At 41.1% G+C, this 25,703-nt stretch overlaps 2 long non-coding RNA genes and 1 pseudogene across 3 annotated transcripts in view; all 3 read left to right on the top strand.

The window, feature by feature from the left end:
* LOC129765133 (uncharacterized) overlaps nucleotides 1-25,703 on the top strand; it is a 36,835-nt gene that overhangs the window by 10,277 nt on the left and 855 nt on the right. The gene's annotated exons all lie outside the window — the stretch shown is intronic.
* LOC129772068 (U4 spliceosomal RNA) lies at nucleotides 8,408-8,556 on the top strand (annotated as a pseudogene).
* LOC129765132 (uncharacterized) lies at nucleotides 20,981-25,460 on the top strand. 2 transcript variants are annotated; one of them, XR_008741371.1, is made up of 5 exons: nucleotides 20,981-22,748; nucleotides 22,807-23,798; nucleotides 23,853-23,893; nucleotides 24,008-24,992; nucleotides 25,056-25,460. It is a non-coding gene; the product is annotated as an uncharacterized LOC129765132 (long non-coding RNA). The 2 variants fall into 2 exon arrangements; XR_008741370.1 differs by having other exon boundaries at nucleotides 20,986-23,798.

Genomic DNA, 25,703 nt, shown 5'->3' with positions numbered 1-25,703 from the left:
AAAACCCGCATTCGGAACAGTACACATTCGGTTCGGTGGACATCAAGACAACAACAGGCAGTTGCAGCGAGTGGCGAGTGGCAAACGCAATCGCAAAACGGCATCAGGTAGCAGAAGAAAAAAGTTTGATCTTTATACAAACTGCTTTGGTGGCAAATCCAGAACAAGGCGGCATCGAGGGCGTTCGAAATGGTTTTTTTTTCAAAACCACGAGTACTAAGTTTTCTAAATTGGAACCATTCCATAAAACAAGGCGCTTTTCAGGGCCATTAAACCTTCCAAAAAAGAGTTTAGGAAGTACTTCAATGCTTTCTAAAACATTATCTAAAATAATAATAAAACACAAATTGATGTTTTCATAATTTGTTTGCCAGGATCTGATGAGTATGTGAATTTGGCAGTTGTTCTGAGCTTATTGATTGTCACCAATTCTTAAATTGTTTCTAGATTGAAAGTACAGTAATTTACACTTATCTCGACATTTAGCTAATTGGACGGACCTGTAATGCGACATATTTAGTTGGACATTTTTGTAAATATAGAGTTCGGGGTCCAAATTATGACCCCACATTGAAAGTCGACACTGTACCACTGTCATCGCAAATGTTGAATTACAGGTTAAAATTACCTCCAATCCGACACTGAGTGGTGGTAATACGACGTGCCATTGAATGTAATTTACTGTAAAATATGTCACAAGCTGGATGAGAAGAAATTTTCCAACTGTGAAAGCTATGGCGAGTGGCAAATGCAATCGCTAAACAGAAAGGTTTAGCCGAACAAGATGGGGATATCGAGTGATAACAAAACAATAAACTCTTTAGATTGAATATAATTTTGTGATCCTGAAAAGGACACTTTTTAGCCTGCATGTGAATCCAACGAGCGAACAAATCATAATGAATGTATTTTCTTCTTCTTCTTTTTGGCTTTAAGAGGGTTTAAACTTTTCAGTTCATTCGCCTCTAGCTCTGAGAAGAGCCGTTGAGCACCAGTCTTGAGGAGGCTGGGGAAAAAGAAGAAAAAACCATATTCAGCGGACCTGTCTGTTCAGATGTAAAACCGGGCGAAGGTAGGAAAGAATCCTATGCCATGTAAGATGTTTAATATAAGCTGTAACGTAATTGTATTGTTATTAATGAGTACCAAAGCAGCGACAAAGCATCGTAGAACCTAGCTCTAGATCAAAAGGAAATGTATGGGGAGGGGGAGGTGGGGAGGATAAGGAAAGGAAAGGTTAGGAAAAGGGGTGGGATGGAGTGGGAAGGAATGATGTGATGTTGGATGATTTATAAATGTAGCTAAATTTAATGGTGTTAGTAAAATGAATGTATTTTTTTGCCATCGCTCCCTTTTAACGCTCATTCGTTCGTCTCGTTGGACTCGCCCCTCTGGCTGAGTCTGCCGATTTGTCTCTATCCTGTGAGTGTGTACCGCTTGAGTATAAAACACGCGGACCCCAAAAAAATATCTCATTTTCTTTCAAACCGTAAACCCGTGTGGTTGTACGGCATCGGCATCGTGGACGTAACAAAGGAGGACAAGTTAAGGGAAAGGCAAAGTCTCACTCGAACCGTGCAGGGCTCCAGTTCCCTGTTGGTCGCATTCACTGATTGCTCCGCAAGGGTAACTAGGCCGAACGGAATGGAGCCGGAGCACCAGTATACCTAACAGCGATTATAGAGTTTCGGCCGTCGGAGTGCTCGAGTTGGCTTGCAAAGCTGCTCACGACAATCAGAAAACCCGCATCAAGAACAGACCAGCTTAGTTTCAGTGAGTGGCAAAGTGTTTCTCCGGCACGTCGCATTAAATGTAATTTACTGAACAACATGTCACAAGCTGGATGGGAAGAAATTTTCCAACTGTGAAAGCTGTGGCGAGTGGCAAACGCAATAGCTAAACAGGAAGGTTTAACCGAACAAGATGATAATATCGAGTGATAACAAAAACACAACACCAAAGGTTCTTTTCAGAACCATCAACATATTCATAAAGAGTAAACAGTAAACTAATCCATTTTTCAGGTAGATAGGTAGGTATTCACGTAGGAGAAGAAAATAAAACAATATATTTAAAATATATGTTTAACAAAAGCTGTCCCCTTTGTATAGTCCTACGTCACTCCGGTTATGTCCCCGACATTACCCACCTGTCTTTTTTACTCAGATACCTAATTTGGGCCCCCCAAGTACATTTGGAGTCGAACCAGACCCCAAGATACTTGAATGAAATAGCATGAGTGATCGGTTTACCCAAAAGTTGAAGCTTTGGTTTTGCTGGTTTATGCTTCCTAGAAAAAAACACCATCTCTGTTTTCTCCGTGGAGAATTCGATCCCTAGCCCAATGGCCCAGGTTGAAAAATTGTTCAAAGTATCTTGTAAGGGTCCTTGCAGGTCGGATTCGTTTGATCCTACGACAGACACCACTCCATCATCTGCAAGTTGTCTTAGGCTGCAATTTTGTGTAAGGCAATTGTCGATGTCGCTTACATAGAAGTTGTACAAAAGGGGGCTTAAACATGAGCCCTGGGGGAGGACCATGTAAGAGACCCGACTTACTGCCGAATCTCCGTGAGAAAAGTTCAAATGTTTCTCACAAAGCAAGTTATATAACATATTATTCAATAGAGACGGCAGACCCCGAGAGTGTAATTTGTCTGACAAAACCTCTATTGAAACAGAATCAAAGGCCCCCTTTATGTCCAAGAATACTGAAGCCATTTGTTTTTTTTCGGCGTAAGCCATTTGAATTTCTGAAGAAAGCAACGCAAGACAATCATTCGTCCCCTTGCCCCTGCGGAACCCATATTGTGTATCTGAGAGTAGGCCATTCGTTTCAACCCATCGATCAAGGCGAAACAAGATCATTTTCTCCAACAATTTCCGTATACAAGACAGCATTGCTATTGGGCGGTACGAATTGAAGTCGGACGCGGGTTTTCCGGGTTTTTGAATAGCTATAACTCGTACTTGTCTTCAATCATCTGGAACAATATTATGCTCCAGAAACCGATTGAATAAGTTCAACAAGCGATGTTTCGCCACATCAGGGAGATTTTTCAGCAAGTTGAACTTAATTCTATCCGATCCCGGAGCAGAATTTTTACATGAAAGGAGAGCAAGAGAGAATTCTACCATCGAAAACTCGGAATCAAGATCGCACCTATCTTGTGGTATATCTCGAATAATTCTTTGCACTGGAGCGGAATCGGGACAAACCTTTCGTGCTAAATTAAAAATCCATCGATGTGAATATTCCTCGCTTTCATTGGATGAAGAGCGATTTCTCATGTTTCGAGCCACTTTCCATAATTTTTTCATTGACGTTTCTCGTGACAAACCTCCCACGAAATTTCGCCAATAAGCACGTTTTTTCCCTTGGATCATGTTGACGTAGGACTACGTCTAACCGGAAGATATAGGGGGTGAAATGGAAATCTAGGCACTGAACAAGTAGGAAAAAATGCAAGATTTGGAACGCTTATAACTCGAGCATTTCTCAATAGATCGCAAAGGTTTTTGCATCAATTGATAGAAAATATATCCACGCATCTGTCATAACGAATAACATTTCATTTTTCTTGAGATAAATGATTGAATAATTTTGAAATATCAAGCATTGTCAAAATGCACTATGTGCCCATTTTTGATTGGTCCATTTTGTGCTTCTCAAATCGTACCGACCAAAACGGGCAATCAGAGCAGCAGCGAAATACAATGAAGCACGATTGGAAAGGAAAAAGAAAAAAATTAACGAAACATTGGTCGCAGTCTCACACATGCGTAATTCTCGAGCCAGCCAGTGAGCTTAAAAATCCCCGCTCCGCTGCCGTAACGATCATTCTCATTCAAACCGTACACCACATCGGTTCGCATCACAACAAATCAACAAACCAACCCAAGCAGCCATGTCTGGACATGGTAAAGGAGGAAAAGTGAAGGGAAAGGCAAAATCCCGCTCGAACCGTGTTGATCTGGAGTTGCCCGCAAGGGTAGCTAGGCCGAGCGCGTTAGTACCAGTGCACCAGTCCACCTAGCCGGCGTTATATAGTTTCGGCCGCCGAAGTGATCGAGTTAGCTGGCAAAGCTGCTCGCGACGATAAGAAAACCCGCATTCGGAACAGAACACATTCGGTTCGGTGGACATCAAGACAACAGGCAGTTGCAGCGAGTGGCGAGTGGCAAACGCAATCGCAAAACGGCATCAGGTAGCAGAAGAAAAAAGTTTGTTCTTTATACAAACTGCTTTGGTGGCAAATCCAGAACAAGGCGGCATCGAGGGCGTTCGAAATGGTTTTTTTCAAAACCACGAGTACTAAGTTTTCTAAATTGGAACCATTCCATTAATCAAGGCGCTTTTCAGGGCCATTAAACCTTCCAAAAAAGAGTTTAGGAAATACAGTTCAATGCTTTCTAAAACATTATCCAAAATAATAATAAAACACAAATTGATTTTTTCATAATTTGTTTGTCAGGATATGATGAGTATGTGAATTTGGCAGTTGTTCTGAGCTTATTGATTTTCATCAATTCTTAAATTGCTTCTAGATTGAAAGTACAGTAATTTACACTTATCTCGACATTTAGCTAATTGGACGGACCTGTAATGTGACATATTTAGTTGGACATTTTTGTAAACATAGAGTTCGGGGTCCAAATTATGACCCCACATTGAAAGTCGACACTGTACCGCTGTCATCGCAAATGTTCAATTACAGGTTAAAATTACCTCCAATCCGATACTGAGTGGTGGTAATGCGACGTGCCATTGAATGTAATTTAATGTAAAATATGTCACAAGCTGGATGGGAAGAAATTTTCCAACTGTGAAAGCTGTGGCGAGTGGCAAACGCAATAGCTAAACAGAAAGGTTTAACCGAACAAGATGGGAATATCGAGTGATAACAAAAACACAACACCAAAGGTTCTTTTCAGAACCATCAACATATTCATAAAGAGTAAACAGTAAACTAATCCATTTTTCAGGTAGATAGGTAGGTATTCACGTAGGAGAAGAAAATAAAACAATATATTTAAAATATATATTTAACAAAAGCTGTCCCCTTTGTATAGTCCTACGTCACTCCGGTTATGTCCCCGACATTACCCACCCGTCTTTTTTTTAAATTGATTTTCAAGGTCCAAATACGTTTGAAAATTCTCAATGGTTCCACGTTTCCGAAAAGCTTTAAATGCATTCGATTTATCTCCATAAAGCTTGGAACACTGGCTATCCCACCATGGATTGGGAGGCCTTCGACGAATAGTGGAACCTGGGATAGGTTTCGTTTGAGCGCGAACCGCGCTGTCATAGATCAAACGAGAAATGAAGTTATACTCCTCCAATGGAGGCAAACCATCTCTGGAATTGATGGCTAGAGCAATCGCGTCCGCATATTTTTTCCAGTCAATGTGTCTTGTGAGGTCGTATGCCATGTTTATTGATTCAGAAGAATTCAACCCATTGGTGATAGAAATTTTGATTGGCAAGTGGTCACTACCGTTGGGATCCTGGATTACATTCCACTTGCAATCTAACGATAGTGAATTCGAGCAAAGCGAGAGGTCAAGAGCATTTGGGTTAGCAGGAGGTTTAGGTACACGTGTTGTTTCCCCAGTGTTCAAAACGGTCATATTGAAGTTGTTACAAAGGTCATATATCAACAATGAACGATTGTCGTCGTACTGTTCCCCCCAGGCAGTTCCGTGAGAGTTGAAGTCTCCCAAGATTAATTGTGGCTCAGGAAGGAGTGAGCACATGTCAACAAGTTGCTTGCGGCTAACCGCAGCTCTCGGAGGCCAATACAAGCTGACTATACAGAGGTCTTTGCCTCTGATGTTTGCATGACAAGCAACAGCTTCGATCCCTCCAATAGGTGGAAGGTCAATTCTAAAAAATGAGTGACACTTATTGATCCCCAATAGTACCCCTCCGCGTCTGTCATCGCGGTTCAAGCGTATTATATTAAAATCGTGGAAAGAGAGATCATTTTGAGAAAAGAGCCAGGTTTCGGACAGAGCAAAAACATCACAATTGAGTTTATGAATTAGAAATTTGAATGTATCCAATTTAGGCATAAGACTACGACAATTCCACTGTAAAACAGTGATATCTCCGACCTCTCTATTTAAATTAGACATCAAGAGAGATAATCATTGCAAGGAGGGGCCATGTTTTCATCAATTGTTGCAAAATTGTCTTTAATACTGGAAGCATTGCGGTGACAATGGTTCTGATGGAGTCGGAAACATTAAACACGTGAAGATTTGATCCACAAGGTCAGATAACTTTATAAATCCCGATTGGGAAGTTGAACTTGACGGAAAAACAGGGACATTTGGGGTTTTTGATGTTCCCTCGAGTGCTGGGTCGTTCGAAGGTGAATCATTCCCACGGAAGCCAGGAGGAACCTGATTTAGCTTGTCCGCTGCACTCGTTTTTTTTAGGCAAACTAACAGGGGGTATCACCGGAGGAACTTGTCCTTGAACTTTGGGAGTGGTCACATTTTTGTGCCGGGGATTCACTTGAGAAATAAACGGCGTGTCCCCGTTAGCTGTATCCGCTTCCATTTCGTCAACTGGCAACGTAGCGAAGACATTGTGTGTATTGATTGGTTGTTGTTCTTGAGCCAGTGGAGAAGCGCCCTTCAAAATTTCTGCGAATGTGCGTTTAGAGCGTTCCCTCAAAGAGCGCTTCTGTTTCTCCCAGCGAGTCTTGTATGTTTCACAAGCTGAGAGCACGTGTGGGGATCCCCCGCAATATGGACACTTATGCTCAGTCGCACTGCAGGATTTCCCCTCATGTTGTTCTCCGCAAGTGGCACATCGTTCTTTATTGGCACAATAAGCAGCCGTGTGACCAACTGACTTGCACTTTAGACAAGTCATTGACTTTGGAATAAAAGGTCGCACGGCTAACCTCAATTTATCTACCATCACGTAGTCAGGGAGAGCTGAACCAGCGAAGGTGACTCGAAACGAGTTGGACGGCGTAAATTTCTTTTCTTCTCCTTCATGGGAGACTGTTCCGAGCTGGCGGCAACCCAAGATCTTAACAATCGTCGAGGGCAGTTTTTTAAAACGGCCGGTACCTTCACTCGTAATGTATTCGCACGTCAAGCCCGTTTCGGTTTTTACACCCTCAATTTCGACTATGTGAGAGGGAATGTAAACCCGATACTCAATTGTAAAATGCTGATCGACAACAATCTTGTTTGCGTCTTTTCGATCAGTCACGACAACTCGCAATTTGTTTGGTCTAACCTTCGAAATTTCCGAAACGGAGGTATACCTTGCCAGATCTTTCGCGATCTGTATGATTCTCAACGCCTTTCCATTTGGCTTAAGCCTGAAGAAAACAACCCAGGGACCAGTTCCGGGCGTATCTTCTGGATAGACCTTTACACTGGGAGTGGGAATAACAGGAAGGGAAGGCGAGGACGGGGATTGAGAGGGATCGGGGACAGTAGAGTGGGAAGGCGAAGGTTGAGAAGGAGCGGGAAGAACAGAGGGAGAAGACGAGGTTGAAGGTAGAGTGGGATCGTTAAGGGCATATGGGAGATTTGCTAGTTTTTTGGAGGGAGGCTTGGTAGGGTTAGCTGACTCGTCCCCAGAAGAAGTATCTTCCGTATTTGGAACACGTTTGAGTGACTTTTTTTTATCCGTTAGGAGGGAACTAGAGTCAGAGACCTCCATATCCGAAGGTCCCCCACTCTCTGCCATTTTAAAATTTGCACTTATATTCTAAGTATTTTTTTAAACAATATTTCACAATAAAATAATTCACAAAAACAAAAAAAAACTTATAATTATTAAATTAAATTAAATATTTTCTCTCAGTATATTTAATGTCATTCACCTATGAACGCACTCCAGTGCAGATGAACGGGAGCGTGCTGAAAGCTCGTTTGTGGTGGGAATGTGCCTACGACACCACTACACACAGTCGTCGGCGAAAGCTTACCCGCACTGTCACTGTTGGCACGATGACTCGGCGAAATCTCCAATGTCGGCGAAGCAGCGACAAAACAAAAACCAATGCTTGGCTTTCCGAGGATGAAAGCCTCTATACACTTGCAGGCAGGGCACTTCACTCACTATCCAGATAGCGAAATGAACTCTTCAGCGGCAAAAAAAACAACAATCACGCGGTAACCGATAACGGAACTTGGACGCGACTTTCCATCGTCTGGTTACTTCGGGCAATCGGCGAAGAATGATAGATCATATTTGGTAAAAAGATCCTACGCATATTTTCGAATTTCAACAATGACAGAGTTATAGAACTTTATTTGTTTCGGACTCTGTTGCCTCAAACTGGCTCTACATTAAGACGGAAGACGATTCTGATGCATTCATTTGAAAGATGAGAAAAGAAATTTCGTACAGGATTAGTAGTGGAACACTAGCTTTGCGCAGTGGCGATATCGTAACCAATGAGGTTTTACCGAGGTGCGATTATTGCTAGTAGTGGAACAACTCAAATAGTGGATTTTAATAACATTTTGGAAGTGAAAAACTTTAAAGTTAATAATTTTTAATGTGTTATTATTAATTTTATCCTAAAATTTTAAATTGAACTAGATTGTTTCTACCAATTAAATTGAAGTTCTTTAACCACTCTACAATTTGTTCTTTGACGTCCAACTTCTATCTTTCATTATTTGGCTGCAATATCGATCTAAACAATTCCTGGTGAAAATTCAAGCAAAATCTTCAAAAATCACGATTTTTACCCCACTGTACATGTAATAGCCACTTAAACTTCACCTTAACACTGAAAGGTTACATTTCTTCTTGAAATAAGCCATATTTGAAATATTAAAAAAAAACTAGAAATTACTCAATATACACGGCAAATGTTAGATAACGATGACCTCGAACCGCTGTGAACCATCTTCCAGGAAGCGTAACCGCACGTAGCCTTGATTCCAAATGATTGTAAAAACCATAACAGCAATGGATTTACTGTAACAGCGTAACATTTCGGTCATCGTTTCAAGCCGAATTTATTAGTTGCCATCGCTTCCCAGGTCGGTTGCTGGTGGATGTGGCAGTTAATGATCTTCAAGCGTAAAACCCGGTTCCAGCACCTCCAGCTGAGTAACCTTCTGTGGCCGCTTACCTCTCTGAAAATCAATGAGAAAAATTATAAATTGAAATCCATATAATTTTACATGGTTTTACCTTTAATTCGAATGTAGACGAATGCACAATAAATAATTTGCTGCAGAAACTATAACTTTTAAAACCATTTTCCGTTTTTGTTTTGGTTTCACAGTTGTCTGACTGCTGCGATGAAAGTTCGAATTCGAAATTCACCGCCCTTTAGGATTGCGTAAGGTAAAATGCAAACTATTCGAACTCGAACGCATTGGAATCCAATCGCCGTTCGTGAACCGGAATGAGGGTGAATATTATCGCCAATGGGTTTTTCCATTCAATTTTTGTTGATCTCGCAAACCGACGCAATACGATATCGCTATCACCTTTGTAGAGCAACACATATTGCTAGCAACACAACGTGTCGGTTGAAGAGCAACTTATCGCCCATAATTTGACAAATTTCGTTCATTAGGCAGGTTGCTTGCATAATGTCAGGCGCTTTTATTGCTTTGATATACGAAGCACTACAAAATATGTTGCCTGGTGCATATTGCGTATTGCAGTTTGCTAGTTGCTCATTGCTCCGGTGTGCGAGCCGCCTTAGGTGGACAACAGCAATTATCTATTTGTTTGCCTGAAAGATGGGTAGATATGGGGCCTGATTACGAACGTCACTTCACTGTGAAAACGGAATAAAATGCATACAAATTGCATACAATTCATTTCGTTTTCACCGTAAAGTGACGTTCGTGATCAGGACCCCATGGTAAATGTATTCTGCCACGGTTCGCTCGTGATGCAAAACACTGGTAAGCAAACGACGCCGACAACGGGCTGTATGCTATTTGGCGTTGTTAGGGGTGCAATTGGTTTGGTCACACAAATACCACCCGATTGTTATGAATTTCTTCCGAACTTCCTACTTTCCTTTCCTATAACAGTTTGACTAACACAATAAAATCTATTGGCGAAATAGATTATTCGTATTGGCGTGGTTTCCACACCGGAATTAAAACGGAACGTTGCTAGGGATTTATTGATGCAGACCTTGTGGAAAGTTCTCTGGATTAGAGTCGGGAAAAAATGTACGAAGTTGCATTGGGATTGCAGATTGACGTGGATAGAACTAAGAAAGAAGCGACTGTAGATGATATAATCAAGATTCTAGAAGAACATGGATACAAAAGGATGTCCAGTAGTGTGCCAATGGATGTATGGGGAAAAAAAGACGGGTGGGTAATGTCGGGGACATAACCGGAGTGACGTAGGACTATACAAAGGGGACAGCTTTTTCTAAATATATATTTTAAATATATTATTTTACCTTCTTCTTATACATGAATACCTACCTTCTTCTTCTTCTTAAATGGCACCAACGTTCCTAGAGGAACTTCGCCGTCTCAACGTAATATTACTTGCGTCATTTTTACTAGTACTTAGTTGAGATTTCTATGCCAATTAACACGCCTTGAATGCATTCTGAGTGGCAAGCTCTAGAATACGCGTGACCACAGTGCAAGTCGGAGGAAAGTTCTTTTACGAAAAATTCCCCCGACCAGAACGGGAATCGAACCCGAACCCCCGGCATGTTAGGTTTTGACGCTAACCACTCGGCCACGGGAGCACATGAATACATACCTATCTACCTGAAATATGGATTAGTTTACTGTTTACTCTTTATGAAGATGTTGGGAGTTCTGAAAAGAACCTTTGGTGTTGTGTTTTTGCGTTTTTTTACAAACTTTCTCATTTTTTTTCTCACTGTCCTATAATTGATTCTTGATTTTTTTTTCTGAAGGCTTTGTCCTTATTAAATGTTCAACGCCGGGCATCTTTTGGCGTATACACATATCGTACAATCAAAATGATGGCTGTGATAGGGAATGCATAGGTAGTCATCAGCTCATTCACTATCATATATTTCACTATTGAGCACATTACCGTACCTTAAACTGTGGTTTCGGAGACGAATGAATTGTATGATTTGTAGTCTCCGCAAACAAAGTAAATAAAAATGAAAAAGAACTGAGGTTTCGCAGACGAAATCTACGATCTGTCGAGAAATAAACGAGCTATAAGCGTTCTGAAAAACCAACAGTAAATACAGGGACGAATGACCTTCGGATTAAAGTTCTAAAATAAGAACAGAGCAGCAGGAAATACATAGCTCATTATGTTGCTCCCTAGTTATGTTTCTATACAATGCAGATATAACGTCAGTCAATTTTCAACATCAGTTATCAACCAAAGCTGAATGATCAATTTAAAAGACCCTAACCACCAATAAGCTCAAAAACAAGCATAAACAAAATAATTCATTTCATATTATATGTCATATTGACGTAGGACTACGTCTTTCATTTCTATACCGGGGTGTAAAACCAAAGTTTCGAGAACGAAAGCGTTACGCTGGAGACCGAGATTTTGAGCGTTAATAGCTCTTAAACAACTGAACGAAATGGTATGATAAACACTTCATTCGAAAGATAAAATGTCTACGCGTCATATACTTGTTACTTTTTGATCCAAAAACTTGTTTCAATAGTCTTAAAATTGCTTTCAAAACAGGCTATTGAAATCACCAATCGGTATATAAGCGAGCGCCGCTCGTAAACCCACTCAGTTATGATTGAACAGCGATTGGAGCATGTTGTCGCTGTTGTTGTGAAGCTAATTTCGTTTATCATGAAAACGCTGATGAACGGTGTCACCAAGAGCCTGTTTGTGCACCTAAGGCCAAAAGGGAATCCATCAGGAGGAGAGTGATGCCACGGTTCCGCTTGAAACATCGGAGCAGCCGCCACACACACACACACACATACACGCGCGGAATTCTCGTTGCTATCATCGTTACTGAAAAATAATCTGCCAGTTTCCCTTGGAATTGAAAAATACATTCATGCGAAAGAGTTTATTTTAATGTTTTCTATCCATATAACACTGCAACCAAATACATTTGGTTTTGTTATTTTTCAATCAATCGCAATTAACAGGAAAGCTTCTGAATATTTTTTTCCCCATCAGTGGAAATTTTCGTATCCAATATTGGATGCATAACATGAAAAACGGAAAATGTTTCACATCGCGAAAATCAAGTCATTTTCGAGCGATTATTTGCTTTCTACTCATATAATGCTGCGACCAAATACATTTCGTTTTGGATTTTTTCAATCAAGTGCGATCAACGTAAGACCATGTCTTTCGGCAATTTATTAGAGGTGCAATGAATCTTTAGGAATTCCTGCTCTACGTGCACTGGCAAACAATGTTTACTCAACAATTTCTCAAACGATAAATGGGTGCTGTGAGAAAGGATTAGCGAACGCGAAAACGACAAACGGGAGAAAGATACGTTTGGAGGTTGAAGGAAATTGGCAGAAAACTTCTTCATTCTATCATTCAAATAATGTGATTCATACCACATCGTTTTGCCAGAAAGAGATTATTAATGTTCAAAGGAGGAATCGAGTCCTCCGAGGAAATTACCCAGCGCAAATTAGAGTCGACTATCGATTGCGGCATTCGTACACAAATAATTTTATAATGCAGTTTCACCAAAGTGATTTCTTCGGATATATTCACTACATCATGTCATGTATTTCATATTCTTCATTAAGAAATCCATATCCATGGCACCTATCGGTAACGAATTATTATCGAAACCACGATTTTCGCTAAATGCTCCTTTCAGTTCGGCCTGTAAAAAACTTTTCTGTACTCTAATCCATCAAATTTGGAGCCCTGAAAAGGGCCGTTGATTATATGCTAAGCTAATATAGCACGCTCTCCTCGGATACGATGGGCCAGCTGGATGTCCTTGGGCATGATGTGACGCGTTTTGCATGGATAGCACACAAATTGGTATCTTCGAATAAGCCTCCTGCAGCGTCATAGCCGCGGAACTTTGGAAGCGCAAGTCGGGTTTGAAGTCCTGAGCAATTCCACGATCCAAATGCTGCAAAGGTAGCTGCGGATCAGCAATTCGATCGACTTCTGATAGCGATGAATTTCACGCAAAGTTCCCGGTCGATAGCGATGTGGCTTCTCCACCTATCCTGCTACTGGTGCGCTTATCCGAGCTGACTTCGTGTGCATTACCACCAAATGACTAACGAGCTGTCTGCGAAAGACTAACGAGCTCGAGTCCTCACGGTGCGAGAGTAGAGTAAGAAATGAACGAAAGCAAAGGAAGCGTCATTTTATAAACCATAAAAGTATAGAATCTAAATCCCACCCTTATTATATTCGTGAGTATACAGTAAGCTTATATAATAAAGAGGGTGGGGTTTACATTCGATTCTTTTATGTTTTATAAAATGACACTTCCCTTGCTTTCGTTCATTTCTTACTCTACTCTCGCACCGTGAGGACTCGTTTCATTGGGACTAAGCAGACAGCTCGTTAGTCCTTCGGTGGTAAGGCACCACGAAAGCAGCTCGGATAAGCGTACCAGTAGCAGGATAGGTGGAGAAGCCACATCGCTATCGACTGGGAACTTTGCGTGAAATTCATCGCTATCGGAAGTCGGCCGAATTGCTGATCCGCAAGCTACCTTTGCAGCTTTTGGTTCGTGGAATTGCTCAGGACTTCAAAACCGACTTGCGCTTCCAAAGTTCCGCGGTTATGACGCTGCAGGAGGCTTATTCGAAGATACAAATTTGTGTGCTATCAACGTAAAACGCGTCACATCATGCCCAAGGACATTCAGCTGGCCCGTCGAATCCAAGGAGATGGTGCTATATTAGCTTAGCATATAATCAACGGCCCTTTTCAGGGCTCCAAATTTGATGGATTAGAGTTCAGAAATGTTTTTTGCAGGCCAAACTGAAATGAGAATTTTCGTTTGGATGCCATACAGCATCGAGAAAATTCCGGAAAGATCTAATCGTTGCTGAAAAATAATCTGCCAGTTCCCTGGGAATTGAAGAATACATCCATGCGAAAGAGTTTATTTTAATGTTTTCTAATTATATGGCGAACACAGCGACCAAATACATTTGATTTCGTAATTTTTCAATCAAGTGTAATTAGCTGGAAAGCTTCTGAAGATTATTCTTTCCCATCAGTAGGATATTTTCCTATCCAATAATGGATGCATAACATGAAAAACGGAAAATGTTTCGTATCGCCAAAATTATATATTTTCAATCGATTATTGCTCAGTCGCCGAAATTTTCATACTCAGAGAGTTCATTCTCCTCTAGTTTGCCTTCCAAATTGCCATCGTAAACCACACCTTCTCTCGATTCAATCACGCACGAAAAGCATACTGAAATGATATTCTGGTGGTGAAACCCATTCATTTTTCGTGAGGCGTCGTGCACAAATTACGTAACGCGATAAGGGGGGAGGGGTTAGATGTTGCGTTACTTTCTGTTTATTAGAGATAGGAAATTGCGTTACGAAAGGGGGGGGGAGGTTCAAAATCCGGATTTTTGCGTTACGTAATTTGTGCACGACGCCTGAGGACATCGACAAGACAACATCGTTACTGAACGAGCTGAACGGCGAGGGATCGAGGTATTCATTACCTGGCTTGACCTGACCTGAAATGCAATCAGTTTGTTTTAACTGTGAGGGAGCGCAGAAAAGCCGATCGATCAGAATGAGAAGAGAAGGTGACCAAGAGAGTATCAGCATCGAAATACGGTTCCTCGGGAAGACATAGAAGCAGCCGCCACACACACACACATACACGCGCGCAACTCTTTTCGTTTGCTGGTTATCGAGAGGAAACCTGGAAAGAAATGATCGTTGCTGAAAAATAATCTGCCAGTTCCCTTGGAATTGAAAATTACATTCAAGCGAGTTTATTTTAATGTTTTCTATCCATATAATACTGCGACCACATACATTTGGTTTTGTGATTTGTCAATCAATTGCAGTTAACAGGAAAGCTTCTGAAGATTATTCTTCAGAACAAGGTTTTTTGTATCCAATATTGGATGCATAAAACCTTGAGTCTTCAAAGTAACACTCTCGTTTTTGAAGTCACCCAAATATTTATTTATTCATTCATTCAGGATGGATTTAGATTCAACTTCGAACAAATGATCTCTAAATCAACGATAGTCCTACGTCACCCTTGCGGTTATACCATAGATATAACCCACTTCCTGTTTTATGTTCCGACATCGGTTTTTCATCGAAGACGATGAGCGTCATGAGTTTCGTCAATGCATCTTTGAGCGTATCGTAGCGGAAGCCTCGCGTCTGACCCACTACAATAAGCGGTTAACCATTACGGCGTGGGAAATTCAGATCGCAATCAGTCTGTTGCTGCCCGGTGAACTTGCATGCGGTTTCCGAAGGTACCAAAGCGGTGAAGAAGTATACTAGCACCAAATAAAGATTCGGAAGCAAACCCAAAAAAGGGACCACAAAATCATCTTTAATCTAAAGAGTTTATTGTTTTGTTATCCCTCGATATCCTCATCTTGTTCGGCTAAACCTGTTTAGCGATTCCGTTTGCCACTCGCCACCGGATTCACAGTTGGAAAATTTCTTCCCATCCAGCTTGGGACATGTTGGGTCATAATTTGGCCCCAAACTCTATGTTTACAAAAATGTCCAACTAAATATGTCACATTACAGGTCCGTCCAATTAGCTAAATGTCGAACTAAAAGTAAATTACTGTACTTTAAATCTGGAAGCAATTTAATTGGTGAAAATTGAATAATCGGCAAATTCCCCAACCATCAATAAGCTCAGAACAACTGCCAAATTCTCATACTCATCATATCCTGGCAAACAAATTATGAAAAAATCAATTTGTGTTTTATTATTATTTTGGATAATATTTTAGAATGCATTAAACTGTATTTCGTAAACTCTTTTTTGAAAGGTTTAATAGCCCTGATAAGCGCCGTGTTTTATGGAATGGTTCCAATTTAGAAAACTTAGTACTCGTGGTTTTGAAATAAACCATTTCGAACGCCCTCGATGCCGCCTTGTTCTGGATTTGCCACCAAAGCAGTTTTTATGAAGAACAAACTTGTTGCTTCTGCTACCTGCTGCAGTTTTGCGATTGCCACTCGCCACTCGCTGCAACCGCCTGTTGTTGTCTTGATGTCCACCGAACCGAATGTGGTCTGTTCTGTATGCGGATTTTCTTATCGTCGCGAGCAGCTTTGCCAGCTAACTCGATCACTTCGATACTAACGCGCTCGGCCTAGCTACCCTTGCGAAGCAATTGGCGGATACACCTACGGGGAACTGGAGACCAACACTGTTCGAGCGGGATTTTGCCTTTCCTTCCACTTTTCCTCCTTTGCCATGTCCAGACATGGCTGCTTGTGTTGGTTTGTTGATGTGATATGATGCGAAACGATGTGGTGTACGGTTTGGATGATAATGATCGTTACGGCAGCGGAGCGGGGATTTTTAAGCTGAATGGCTGGCTCGAGAATTACGCATGTGTGAGACTGCGATCAATGTTTCGTTCATATTTTTTCTTATTCCTTTCCAATCGTGCTTCGTTGTGTTTCGCTGCTGCTCTGGTTGCCCGTTTTGGTCGGTACGATTGTTTATCTCAAGAAAAATGAAATGTTATTCGTTATGATAGATGCGTAGATATATTTCCTATCAATTGATGCAAACACCTTTGCGATCTATTGAGAAATGCTCGAGATATAAGCGTTTCAAATCTTTTTTCCTACTTGTTCAGTGCCTAGATTTTCATTTCACCCCCTATATCTTCCGGTTAGACGTAGTCCTACGTCAAAAGTGATCTTCGAATTATCAAACGGGATTTTCTTAAAACTGAATGGGTACATGTTTGTTGGATAATAAAGAAACTCCCGTGAACGTATTGTTTACTATAAAGTTCATTTTTAAGATTTCTATTTAAGAGTTTTATCAAAACTTTGTAATTTTTTGAATAAGAAACATTGAATATTCAGATGCAACGCGGCAAGCGTGGGGGGTCATATTGATATCAACCTAATTTAAAGTTCGAATATTTTCTAGCGTTCGCATCTTCTCACCGGACTTGACACTATCTTTCCTACTCTTGTTCGACAACTCCCTTCCTTGAACTTTTCCTCAAGCGAATGCCAACGAATTATGCCACCACTATGCGGACCTGAAAGAACATTTGTACCTGTAGATGACAACAAAGGAACCACATTAGAATGACCAGCTGTATCTGTTCCTACTGTTGGTACAACTGAAGCTGATTGGGGTTTCCCACTGAAGCCTGTGCGCATTGAATGGGCGAACATTTGGGCGAATAAGTGCCACCACCATCGTGCGGATATTCCTGGAACAAACGCTTATCATCAAATACTCCATCGCTTGTGCTGTATCCAGAATCGACGTGAGCACGTCTGTTTCGGGTACCGCCCAACAGACGTTGTACTACGGAGGAAGAGCGCCGACCTCCGTAGGGTAGCATGCCCATCGAGACCACTTTTCGATTTCTTCTCTTTGGCTGTCATTGTTTATGGATACTTGAACCTGTGGACAAGTTTCCGAGCGTAAAGCTAGGGGTAAAAATTTTACATGAGAATAATTAAGACAGTTTTAGGCAATATACGAGATGCTAATGCTTGCTGGTGGTGAGGTAAGCGGGTTTTTCGACAGTTCCAGATGGACCAGCGAGCTCATGTGTCGAAGTTCCACCGGCAGGGTAGTGATCATGTTGCAGCTGATGTCGAGGAATACCATCTGCAGCACGGTGAGATCTCAGAGCAGATAGATGAGCTGAATGGGCGAACGCAAATTCCGTAGATCGCCCAGCCGGGGAGGAAGATAAGTGATTTGGTTACATTCGGCGTCAAGCTCAGTCAGCTCCTCCATCAAACCGAGCTCGTTGGAAAAACCGAGCTCAATTCAAAACAGAAGTGTAAAAATGTAAACATTGTCATCGATGTCGATAATATAGTTTATGCAAATAAGTACACCAATAATATGATCTAGTACGACTGTAAGTTGAAAATACGACGAATGGCTCGTTCGAAAACAATTATGGGATTTACGTACGTTTCCTGAATTAGTTACCGTAACCGGGGCTCTGGCAACCCTATCCCATCCAATGCAAATTGAGCGTAGGCAGCATAGAACAGGGCTCGCGCTTAGCGGGCTCACGTATTGTTTAATGTTTGGAGTCATGTATGTTAATATTTGATTACATTAGATAGTTTCCTTTGGCAAGCGATGTTTGGTTACTCATCCGGAAGCATTCTTGACGATCTACAATTAAAATCACAGCTGAAGAATCGCGCGGAGCACTTCATTTTTAATTTTAGGTTATGATTTCTATGCTCATGATTTTCTATGCTGGCTACTAAAAGGCGGCCATCTTAGCAATCCCTTGACCGTAACGAAAAATTAGAGAACCATTTAATTCATCACAAATTTACAACAAGGGCATCAGAGTGACAAATGTGAACGAAATTGAAATGTCTAAATTTGACATGTTTACTTCACAATTTCAGACTTCATGGATCAGTCTGGCCTGAGCCAAGATGCTTAACGATAGATGCTTCGTTCTTGATACTTTCAGGACATGACGTGTGACGAGTAGCGAGACGAAACTTTCATCTCGCATCTCGCTGAGGAAAATAACTGAAGGAAAAATAAGCTGAGGAAAATAACTGAAATGAAAAATAGTACACAACTTCCTTTTGCTCTAGCCAATGACTTGCAACGGCCCTTTCCGGATCTTCTGGATCTGGTAATCTCCTTCCCGGTATATGCACAGCATTCTCCTCCCTGAACGAAATCAGAAGTACATTTAGCTTGGAAAGAAAGGCATTGATTGTGCAGCTAGAAGCGAAAAGATATACTAAAAACATCCTTTGCACTGTTGTGATTCGACAGTAAAGTGCGAGCAGCTATTTTTTTGACGTAGGACTACGTCTTTCATTTCTATACCGGGGTGTAAAATCAAAGATTCGAAAATGAAAGCGTTACGCCGGAGACCGAGATTTTGACCGTTAATAGCTCTTAAACAACTGAACGAAAAGGTATGATAAACACTTCATTCGGAAGACAAAATGTCTACGCGTCATATACTTGTTACTTTTTTATCCAAAAACTTGTTTCAATAGTCTTAAAATTGCTTTCAAAACAGGCTATTGAAATCACCAATCGGTATATTAGCGAGCGCCGCTCGTAAACCCACTCAGTTATAATTGAACAGCGATTGGAGCATATTGTGGTGAAGCTAACTTCGTTTATCATGAAAGCGCTGATGAACGGTGTCACCAAGAGCCTGTTTGTGAACCTTAGGCCAGAAGGGAATCCATCAGGAGGAGAGTGATGCCACGGTTTCGCTTGAAACATTGGAGCAGCCGCCACCCACACATACACGCGCGGAATCCTGCTTGCTATCATCGTTGCTGAAAAATAATCTACCAGTTCCCCTGGGAATTGAAAAATACATTCACGCGAAAGAGTGTATTTTAATGTTTTCTATCCATACAACACTGCAACCATTTGGTTTTGTGATTTTTCAATCAATCGCAATTAACAGAAAAGCTTCGGAATATTATTTTCCCCATCAGTAGAAAATTTTCATATCCAATATTGGATGCATAACATGAAAAACGGAAAATGTTTCACATCGCAAAAATCATGTAATTTTCGAGCAATTATTTGCTTCCTACTCATATAATGCTGCGACCAAATACATTTCGTTTTGGATTTTTCAATCAAGTGCGATCAACGTAAGACCACGTCTTTCGGCAATTTATTAGAGGTGCAATGAATCTTGAGGAATTCCCGCTCTACGCGCACTGGCAAACGATGTTTACTCAACAATTTCTCAAACGAGAAATGGGTGTTGTGAGAAAAGATTAGCGAACGCAAAAACGACAAACGTCATCATGTCATGTCATGTCATGTACTTTATATTCTTCACTATCAAATCCATATCCATGGCACCTCTCGGTATCGAATTATCATCGACACCACGATTTTCGCTAAATGCTCCTTTCAGTTCGGCCTGCAAAAAACTTTTCTGAACTCTAATCCATCAAATTTGGAGCCCTGAAAAGGGCCGTTGATTATATGCTAAGCTAATATAGCACGTTCTCCTTGGATTCGACGGGCCAGCTGAATGCCCTTTGGCATGATGTGATGCGTTTTGCGTGGATAGTACACAAATTGGTATCTTCACATAGGCCTCCTGCAGCGTCATAACCGCGGAACTTTGGAAGCGCAAGTCGGTTTTGAAGTCCTGAACAATTCCACGAACCAAATGCTGCAAAGGTAGCTTGCGGATCAGCAATTCGGTCGACTTCTGATAGTGACGAATTTCACGCAAAGTTCCCGGTCGATAGCGATGTGGCTTCTTCACACTTCCTGCAGCTGGTGCGCTTATCCGAGCTGCTTTCGTGGTGCCTTACCACCGAAAGACTAACGAGCTGTCTGGTTGGTCCCAAACAAACGAGTCCTTACGGTGCGAGAGTAGAGTAAGAAATGAACGAAAGCAAAGGAAGCGTGATATTATAAAAGATAAAAGTATAGAATGTAAACCCCACCCCCTTCATTATATAAGCTTACTGTATACTTACTTCGATGTTATTCGTTTCTCTCTCAGGGTAAGCTACGAATATAATAAGGGTGGGGTTTACACTTTTAGGGTTTATAATATCAAACTTCCTTTGCTTTCGTTAATTTCTTACTCTACTCTCGCACCGTGAGGACTCGTTTGTTTGGGACCAAGCAGACGGCTCGTTAGTCTTTCGGTGGTAAGGCACCACGAAAGCAGCTCGGATAAGCGCACCAGCCGCAGGAAGTGTGAAGAAGTCACATCGCTATCGACCGGGAACTGTGCGTGAAATTCATCACTATCAGAAGTCGACCGAATTGTTGATCCGCAAGCTACCTTTGCAGCATTTGGTTCGTGGAATTGCTGAGGACTTCAAAACCGACTTGCGCTTCCAAAGTTACGAGGTTATGACGCTGCAGGAGGCCTATTTGAAGATACCAATTTGTGTACTATCCACGCAAAACGCATCACATCATGCCCAAGGTCATTCAGCTGGCCCGTCTAATCCAAGGAGAGCGTGCTATATTAGCTTAGCATATAATCAACGGTCCTTTTCAGGGCTCCAAATTTGATGGATTAGAGTTCAGAAATGTTTTTTGCAGGCCAAACTGAAAGGAGTATTTTCGTTTGGATGCCATTCAGCATCGAGAAAATTCCGGAAAGATCTAATCGTTGCTTAAAAATGACCTGCCAGTTCCCTCGGAATTGAAAAATACATTCATTCGAAAGAGTTTATTTTAATGTTTTCTATCCATGTAACACTGCGATCAAATATTTTTCAATCAAGTGCTATTAACAGGTGGTTATCGAGTCAGTATTAACCACTGGTTGGCTTCGAGTATCAAGGAAAATCTGGAAAACTCTAATCGTTGCTGAAAAATAATCTGCCAGTTCCTCTGGGAATTGAAAAAACATTCATGCGAAAGAGTTTATTTTAATGTTTTCTAACCATATAACACAGCGACCAAATACATTTGATTTTGTAATTTTTCAATCAAGTGTAATAAGCAGGAAAGCTTCTGGATATTATTCTTCCCCATCAGTAGGATATTTTCGAATCCAATATTGTATGCGCGCGCAACGGAAAATGTTTCACATTGCGTAAATTATATAATTTTCTATCGATTATTGCTCAGTCGCCATAAGTTTCAAACTCAGAGAGTTCATTCCCGTCTAGTTTGCCTTCCAAATTGCCATCGTAAACCACACCTTCTTTCGATTCAGTCACGAACAAAAAGCATACTTAAGCGACATTCTGGTGGTGAAACGTATTCATTTTTCGTGAGGACATCGACAAGACAACATCATTACTGAACGAGCTGAACGGCGAGCGATCGAGGGATTCATTACCTGGCCTGACCTGACCTGAAGCGCAATCAGTTTGTTTTAACTGTGAGGGAGCACAGAAAAGTCGATCGAACAGAAGGAGAAGAGAAGGTGACCAAGAGAGTGTCAGTATCCAAAAACGGTTCCCCGGGAAGACATCGAAGCAGCCGTCACACACACAAACACGCGCGGAATTCTTTTCGTTTGGATGCCATTCAGCATCGAGAAAATTCCGGAAGGATCTAATCGTTGCTGAAAATTAATCTGCCAGTTCCCCTTGGAATTGAAAATTATATTCAAGCGAAAGAGTTTATTTTAATGTTTTCTATCCATATAACACTGCGACCACATACATTTGGTTTTGTGATTTGTCAATCAAGTGCAGTTAGCAGGAAAGCTTCTGAAGATTATTCTTCAGAACAAGGTTTTTTGTATCCAATATTGGATGTATAAAACCTTGTGCCTCCAATGTAACGCTCTCGTTTTCGAAGTCCCCCAAATATTCATTTATTCATTCATTCAGAATGGTTTTAGATTCAACTTCAAACAAATGATTTCTAAATCAACGATAGTCCTACGTCACCCTTGCGGTTATAGCATAGATATAACCCATTTCCTGTTTTTTACAAATGCCAACGAATGCATTTGTCACCAAAAGATACGATTTGTTTTGTAAACAAATTAGTTTTTTCAAGAGAAATGGCCGAACAGCAATTTCGACATTGCGGTCCACCTATAGTACAACGTCTTGGTCTGAGCCAAGGAAAGTGAAGTGGAAGGTAAAACGTAATGTCAGAATTGCTGTTCGGACGTATCCCGTAAGTTTGAACTTATTTACATAGATGGTATCCAAACAACACTAAACATTGACTACAGTTTCGCCGGCACGGTTGATTGTCGTTATGAACCAGCACAAAAAACAAAGCTGCAAATTATGCGCCAGTGGCGCTACCACGATCAAAGCACTCCCTGAATCTCATTAACCGAGCCAGCTGGCGGAAGCATATGCATAAAGGTTACTAGGTTACTATTTTCAACGACAACTGTTTATTTATTATACTGCTTCAAATACCTTCGACCAAGGAAAGTGAAGTGTAAGGTAAAACGTAATGTCAGAATTGCCGTTCGGACGTATCCCGTAAGTTTGAACTTATTTACATAGATGGTATCCAAACAACACTAAACATTGACTACAGTTTCGCCGGCACGGTTGATTGTCGTTATGAACCAGCACAAAAAACAAAGCTGCAAATTATGCGCCAGTGGCGGTACCACGATCAAAGCACTCCCTGAATCACATTAGCCGAGCCAGCTGGCGGAAGCATATGCATAAAGGTTACTAGGTTACTATTTTCAACGACAACTGTTTATTTATTATACTGCTTCAAATACCTTCGACGAAATCAAATGTAACCATACCAACGTAAGTAATAACATAAACAAATCCAAACTTTTCGTCTTGCCATTCCTCATACGTCTTTTCTAAATACTGTAAATTACGAGCCACCTGTTAACTCCACCATCTTGCCTTCGACGAAATCAAATATAACCATACCAACGTAAGTAATAACATAAACAAATCCAAACTTTTCGTCTTGCCATTCCTCAAACGTCTTTTCTAAATACCCTGGAGAAAAACTTTTGTACATCCAGCTACCAAATCTTTAGTAGTCGAAACATTTGTAAAATGTACACTTTTTTTGTAAATATTACATAAACTTTGTTAAAGTGATGTCAGATGCAATATGCACCCCTATCAATGATTCGTACGTTTTACTTCATAGAATGTGTAACCTTGAGTACTTTCATTTCTGGCAACTGTGTGTATGCAACCGTCATTTCTCTAATGGAAGCGAAGCGATACGGAGGTAAACATTTGGTTTTATTATAATTCATTTTACCTAAAAATTTTCCTTTTTCAGCTTAAAATCGTAGAAATCCATAGAAACGGTTTCACGCAGCCGTAAGTGTTTACATAAACTAAACGTCATAGGCCAAAAACGGCGGATGTCGCCGTGCACAATTGATTGATGATCCGATTATTGTTTGATTTTTCCCTTTATTTTATTATTCACAGATCGCAACCAACAGCAGCAATGGACCGCCTCTCGATCGATTCGTTCCAGGAAACGATGCATATCAGTTGGGCCAATCGTACCGTCAGTAGTGAGGAAACCAACAACAACCATTTTGCACTGAGCAATCAACAGCTGCCGATTCGGACAACATCGACTCGGATGGAAGCAGCAGCAACAGCGCAGATTGTCGGTGTGATTCCATATACTGTCTGCAGCAGAAACTCCACTAGCTGATGAACGATATGCTACGGCGAAAGTATCACAATTTCAAACACATCGTCACGACAACATTAATTCTACAGCCGTAATTGGCGACGGCACCCAGTGAAAACCATCATCATCACTACCACCGATAGCAGTCCACTAATCCTTCCATCGAAGGATCGGAGGGAAAGCGATATGTGTCCCATTTGTGACACAATTTCCTCCACAAATAACGACTTCACGGAGCTCAACAACAGAAAATCCGCGTCTGAAGATGATGGGGAAAGTCAGTTTGCGTGGTAAATTTGCTTCAAGGCGCTTCGTTGCTGGATCGGTACATGCTGCCTCCGCTCGAATTTGGAGCGTCACGTCAAGCAGTAACATCCCTAATTCTGCTCGTATCGTCAGCACGGAGGCAATCATTAGATGCGCGGCCGGAGCATTCAACCGGCAATCAAGCAATCCGCCAAAGGAAAACAACTCCGACGCAGAGATCCAAATCCATCGTCGACACGGCAGAAAAAAAGCCTAGCGCCAAACCGAGTCAACTGCCCCTACTGGTATGGTTCCCTCGGATAACAACATCAGCATATGATCGGAAAACATCAGTCCACTGGAGAAAACTGCGATCTCTTCGAAGGTATTGCCCATGACAGATTCCACCGTGAAGAAGTATTTTTCTGATATCGAACTCTATTGGTATTGGAAAATCAAAAATAATCACATCCAATGTGCAGCGGTTCTAAGCTAACATGTGGCTTGGGATTTCCAGTAAAATAGGTAAATGCTGACTTATTTTTAAAATATTTGGCACTATGTTACGCAATTCGTTCTATTTTATAGAAATAACGCTGTTCTATGTGTTGAACGCGGTTATCATATTTGACAACGTATTCGAATAAGAGACACTCGTGACCAGTGTGAGCCACATCAAAGAAAGCGAAGAGCGTACGGCATGCATTATCGAGGTTTACTGTTTCGATGTCCCGTTCGAGTACGTACGACGTGGTGTCAATATCCGGCGTCAAATCATCTTCGAAGATGAGAACGAAATGATGCAATTTGCGATCCAGCAAAATTACGCAAGTGTCCGAAAAGGCACACCTTTGAGTACTGTGATATCCAACTCGCTCGGTAAAAACATACAGGAAAAGCTTTTCAATAAAAAGCAATTATAAAAATAAGAATAGAATAACAATATTAATAAAAATAAAAATATTTTAGATAAAAATTATATTGTACCAATGGAGGGCCAACAAATTAGCAATTTTACTAAAGCCGAAATTGAGCCAACACTGGACATACAAACCATAGTTTTGTTTGACATTTGTGACTACCAATTTTTTTGCGTAGGATGTACCAATGATTAGTAGGGTAGAAAATGACTAGAGAATTGGTAATACACTGGAGGAAAACATTAGTAAATGCAGCTACCAAATCTTTAGTAGTTGAAACATTGGTAAAGTGTACGCATTTTTTGTACATATTACC

This window comes from Toxorhynchites rutilus, chromosome 2, assembly GCF_029784135.1.
Source record: "Toxorhynchites rutilus septentrionalis strain SRP chromosome 2, ASM2978413v1, whole genome shotgun sequence".
NCBI classification, from domain to species: Eukaryota; Metazoa; Arthropoda; class Insecta; order Diptera; family Culicidae; genus Toxorhynchites; species Toxorhynchites rutilus.
The sequence above is the reverse complement of the archived record's forward strand: the minus strand, read 5'-3'. Positions and strand labels throughout refer to the sequence as shown.